At 39.8% G+C, this 5838-nt stretch overlaps 1 non-coding gene across 1 annotated transcript; it reads left to right on the top strand.

The window, feature by feature from the left end:
• The first annotated feature begins 5148 nt into the window (after window positions 1–5148).
• Window positions 5149–5296, top strand: LOC126058032 (U12 minor spliceosomal RNA). Its single transcript, XR_007513059.1, has one exon. It is a non-coding gene; the product is annotated as a U12 minor spliceosomal RNA (small nuclear RNA).
• The last annotated feature ends 542 nt before the right edge of the window (window positions 5297–5838 follow it).

The raw sequence follows: 5838 nt of genomic DNA, 5'->3' as shown, positions 1-5838 counted from the left end.
TTTCTTTCCATTTAACATAAATAAGTCACAGATACAGCATAGTTATCTTCTAAAAAGAAACCATCTAACTCATTAGAATTTATTTCATAAAACTTGAAACACTTTTAAAAATAATTACACAGGATATACCAACAAAATGATTCTTTACTACTTCACTTTCCTGTAAAAATGGGTGTAAGTATTGAGAAAAAATTTTATTTAATTTTTTGCCAGACAATGTTTAATCTATCTTTGGTAAGTTCCCATCATATAAAGATCATTCAAAAGCAATGGCAATAGTAGCTAATAATAAGTGCCTGTTTTGTATACAGCGCTATTATGGATTGAATTGTGTCCCCCGAAGATGTGTATCAATGTGGCTAGGCTATGATTCCCAGTATTGTGTGGCTGTCCACCACTTTGTAATCTGATGTGATTATCCTTTGTGTTATCAATCCTAACTTCTCTGATGTTAATGAGGCAGGATTAAAAGCAGTTACGCTAATCAGGCAGGATTCAATCTACAGGATAAAGTTGTATCTTCAATCTCTTTTCAGATATAAAAGGGAGAAGCAAGCAGAGAAGAGAGGGACCTCATGATACCAAGAAAGAAGTGCCGGGAGCAGAGGGTGTCCGTTGGACCTGGTGTGCCTGCACTGAGAAGCTCCTAGACCAGAGGAAGATTAATGACAAGGACCTTTCCCTAGAACTGACAGAAAGAGAAAGGCTTCCCTGGGAGCTGGCATCCTGAATTCGGACTTCTAGCCTCCTAGAATGTGAAGGAATAAATTTCTGTTTGTTAAAGCCATTCACTTGTGGTATTTCTGTTATACCAGCACTAGATAACTAAGACAACCACCAAGTCCTGTAGTAGCAACCCTACATGTATGTACTATTATAATACCTATTTTACAGATGAGAAAAAATGAGGCTTTGAGACATTAAGTAACTTGCCAAAGGTCAATTGCAAGGATTCAAGGCCAAATTTTTCTGATTCTAACATTATACCATCTCCAAAGCAATCTGGCTTCTTCTCTGTACTCAGTATGGCTATATTCTCTGCATAGCCCTAGCATCCATACACAAAAGCCTTAAGATGATGTATCGAGGCAAAACTTATTTGTAAACAAAGAGATGAACATAGGTCAAATTAAAGCATTTGATCACTAATTCAATAAATTCTTATGGAGTACCTACAGCTTGGATAGGCCATATACTAGGTTCCAAGGTTACACAATTGAAAATGGCACAGCCTGTCCTCAAGAGTCTTCAAATCTAGTCACAGTGTATAGGGCTGTCACCACTGGAACCATAGAGCAGCAGCATCCTCTATGTCCCTGAACTCAGGTCTCTTCTCTCTTCCGGACATCCAGCATCATGCCTAGCTCCCCCGAAAATTCTTTCTACAACTATTCAACTTACACTTAACACTTCCATCTTTTCTGTTTTGGGATAATTTTCATATTATTTGTGATTACTTATGTGGTTTTGTTCCTTTACCACTACCCATTTCTATCTGTGGCAGTCAGCATGATCAGTCACCATCTGGGTCATCCACAAAACCTGGCTTACATGTCCCTCCAGATTCACTGAGCCATACGTGACTTTTCTCCCTCCCTATGCCCCAGGCCTTCAGCCACTTGCTGAAGGAATAGCCTAGTCATCTATAGCAACTTCACTGGTAACACAGCCCAGAAAAGCAGGTGAGTTAATGCCCTCTGGAATAAACTTGAACCAGTAAGAGCAGGGGACAGGAAGTCTCAATAGATATATTCCTCATCCTTCCTTCCTCCAAGACTCTCCTGAGCTGCACTGGTTCCATAGGGCTTTTAGAGACACAGCATGACGAAGCTGTGTTGCTCGTGAAGTTCAGTAATGCCTTAATCCTTGCCTTGCTTTCCTTTCTTTCCTCACTCTTACTGCCTTAGGATTATACCACTCCCCATCAAAAGCATTAGCAGTTTTGCCTCAGATGTTCTGTTTTCCAGGAAACCTGGGTTAAGACAGTCACATAGTTCCCAGGAGCTCTGTTCAGACACTCTTCTCTGGATCAGTATCTCTTCTAAAAAAATATTTTCCCAGAACATTAAAAAAAAAAAAAAAAAAGAGTTGCTGTGGAGTTGATTCCAACTCATAGTGACCAAGTGACCACATAGGACACAGTGGAACTGCCCCACAGGATTTCCGATGCCATAATCTTTACAGGAGTAGAGTGTCACATCTTTCTCTTGTGGAGCGGCTGGTGGGTTCGAACCACCATCCTTTTGGTTAGCAGTTGAGTGCTTTAACGACTGTACCACCTGAGCTCCCTTCCCAGAACATTAGTGTATCTAAAACATAATTATTCTAGAACATCCCTTTCTTCAGGCTGTCTGTGGGTACTCCCAATCCAAAAATAAATTTTCGGGTAAAAAATGATAGCATCATGACAAAGCAACTAGTGAGAAGACCAAGGCCAAGGCAGTATCTACGCCTGGGTAAGGAGCTCCTGTGGCCAACAGAGAAATCCTGGAAAGCTGAGGCCTCAGAGAAGAGGAATAGGATGCAGAAAGATGAGATGGGAGGATATGATAAGCAAAAACACATGCTTCATATGTTACCTACATTTGCAAAACAATGAGTAAGTTTCATGAAATCCTTTCTTTACTCCCAACAGCTAGCTTTCTGAGAGGCTTCTGCAAATTGTTTTTAAAACCCGTTCATTACAAAATAAGAGATTTATAAAAACTAATTGCTTTGTTGTGGCCTCATTGCCACTTGGAATGCTTCATTGGCCAGGGTCTTGTAGGTCTCCACCAGCTGAAATGAAGAGCAGAGCAGAGGACAAAAGTGCATTTCTAAAAGCGAGAGAGCCTCTTGGGGGAGACACTTGTGCTAGAAACAGTCATTAAATATTTTTGTTGCCACTCAGTGCATAAATCATTATGTGAATAGAACCAAATGTTAAGCCCCATAAATGATAACTTATGGTCATGACTAGAGGCCACAGAAGAAATCTGAGAATATGTAGATGGTGATTCATTCACAAGACTCACAAAACATCCATGAGGGCAGACATTTTTTTGAGAAGAAAAATCGTAAATTGCATCCAATTTGAGCTTTTTATACTCATTATAGCCACTCACTGTGAGCATTTACTTAATCTTCACTCATTTATAATTCCTGTATGATTCTCAAATTAGCTGCAGTATTTAACAACAACAACAACAAAAAAGTTACTGTTGAGTCAATTCCAACTCACAGAGATCCTATAGGATAGAGTAGGGTTTCCCCATGGGGTTTCCAAGGAGTAGTTGGTGGATTCAAACTGCCGACCTTTTGGTTAGCAGCCAAGCTCTCGACCACTGCACCACCAGGGCTCCTTGCCTGGTACACAGTAAACAAAAAAAGAAGAAAAAAAACCCATTGCCATCGAGTTGATTCCAACTCATAGCCACCCAACAGGACAGGGTAGAACTGCCCCATAGGGATTCCAAGGCTGTAATCTTTATGGAAGCAGACTGACACATCTTCCTCCTACAGAGCACCTCGTGGATTCCAATCACCAACCTTTCGGTTTGCAGCCAAGTTTTTTAACCACTGTGCCACCAGGGCTCCTTAGTTGTAGTATAAGGTATACAAATTAAGGGAAAGCCTTAATTTTAGCAATCAATTTTTCTTAAAAACAGCATATTGCTTCTTCTTGAAACAGAGTTTGTGATCCTTTTTCTCCTTTTTGTGTCGCTTTTTTATTCCCTCATTCACCTCGTTTTTTTTTTTTTTTTTTATACGCCGTTTTATTCAGTCTACTTATTTTTCTTGGCAAGAGTAGGCTATTTTAACCTCTTGGCCATCAACAGCTTTCAAGCTATACAATACATACTCTCCTCCAAAATTTCTCCATGATCTTTACCTGAAAACTGGCCTTCATTGAATTTGAAGTGTATTTACATGCACAACACTTTTAACTGACTTGGCAGCTCCTGCGCCTGATTCATAGCCTTTCTGTCTTCTGGAATTTCCAGAAAGAATTTTGCTGAGTGTCTTGATTGGAACAAGGGGTAGTTTCATTGAGCAGATGTAGAAGGCTGTTTCAGACATAATCATAATACTTTACATCTGATTTGCTTCTAACTTTTCAAAATGCTTTCACATTTATGCTCTCACGTAGTGTCTAGTTTGATGTGGGAAAATGAAGGGAAGCAGAAATAGAAAGAATAAAAGAAGTTTAAAGTACTCAGGAGAGGATTGCTTTACTGTGAAGAGTCTATGGAAAAGAATATTTAGAGATCACAAGGGAATGTGAGGAGAGCTATAGTACTGGGGAAGCCCACCAGATGAAGGGAAACACTTTAAATGGTAGACGAAGGTCAATGGGAGATAACTGGATTATACTGGGCAGTGTAATCATTCTTATCTTCCATCGCATGTTTCAACTGAAAGCCTTTCTTCTTTGGTATGAAAAATAGCATAGGCATTCGGAATATGGCCTCTGGACCAAAACAAACCTGAGTATGAGTTCTAGCTCTGCCACTTACAAATTGTTTGACCTCAGGAAAGTTAAAAAAAAAAAAAAAAAGCAAAGAATCAAGCCTTTTGCTATCAAGTTAATTCCAACTCATAGCAGCCCCATAGAACAGAGAACTGCCCCATAGGGTTTCCAAGAAGTGGCTTGTAGATTCGAACTGCTGACCATTTTGGTTAGCAGCCAAACGCTTAACCACTTACATACTGTTAAAACTCAGTTTTCTAATCTGTAAAATGAGGGTGATACAGTAATGAGGCCAGTGATGTAAGGTTGTGAGGATTACACGCATTTAAAGTTCTTAGTATAGTGCCTGGCACACGTTAAGTTTTCATTAAATGGTAGCAATTGTTACACAGTAAATACAAATGTTTAGGCATTGGCACCTTTTCTAAAAGGGGCTAGGGAAAGAGTGATTAGGTTACACCATAGCCAAACAACAGTTGAATCATAGTGAATAAAGAGATTCTCTTTATTAAATAAAGTTTCATTAGTTCTCCCTACACCTTCTGCAACTGTCCATCTTCTTTACTGAACTGAAAATAAAAAGTGGGAAAGTAGTTAGTTAGATAATTGAAAGATGTCTACAGGTATAAACTAACTCTAACCACTGATAAGCGAAAAGCAGTGGCTTATGGATGTGATTGACTCTTCTAATAACAAAAGTCTTCAGTTTATGAGTAAAGAAAATACCAATTCAGGGTGATGCCCAAATCCTTGCTGCTAACGTGAGATGAATTTTTGAGCAGGTAAAGGTTGCTTCTAAAGTGACCCTCCTACTTTGTGGGAAGCCTAGGATTTGCAGTATGTCCATCCCCATCTTCTCTCTTCTTTACCCCTCACTCCCCAAAACCCAGAGGTGAACCCAGAAAGTGTGATTTAAGTACAGGTTAAGGACTTCATCCTAATAGAAACTTTCTGCTCCTTCCCCATCCCACCTGCACCCCCAAGATACACCCATCCTTTCATTGGCAGGAGATGCTTAATTAGCACTTGTATTTGCCAAGAACTATTCCATGCAAGCTTGAACAACTCGCAGAGGCACCATCAATCTCCAGCAGCAGCTACACTGGCTCTGTAAACTCCCGCTCAGTACATCACTTGCAAGTTCCTTTTAGCAAATGAGGTGTAGTACTACTGAAACCCTTAATGGATCTTTATGATATGTCTTAATCATGATCATTCTTACAAAAGGTTGAGCCCTTCTTCATCTAAAAATACTGCTGCTTGGGGGCCAGAGAGCACAGAACACAATGCTATGTTTCTGTGTTTTCTAGCCTGGGGCTCATGTGCAGAATTCAAACACTTTATTTCTCCATAAACAACTTAGTTCCAAACAAAAACATTTCCCTGTA

This window comes from Elephas maximus, chromosome 1 (assembly GCF_024166365.1).
Source record: "Elephas maximus indicus isolate mEleMax1 chromosome 1, mEleMax1 primary haplotype, whole genome shotgun sequence".
Taxonomy (NCBI): Eukaryota; Metazoa; Chordata; class Mammalia; order Proboscidea; family Elephantidae; genus Elephas; species Elephas maximus.
The sequence above is the reverse complement of the archived record's forward strand: the minus strand, read 5'-3'. Positions and strand labels throughout refer to the sequence as shown.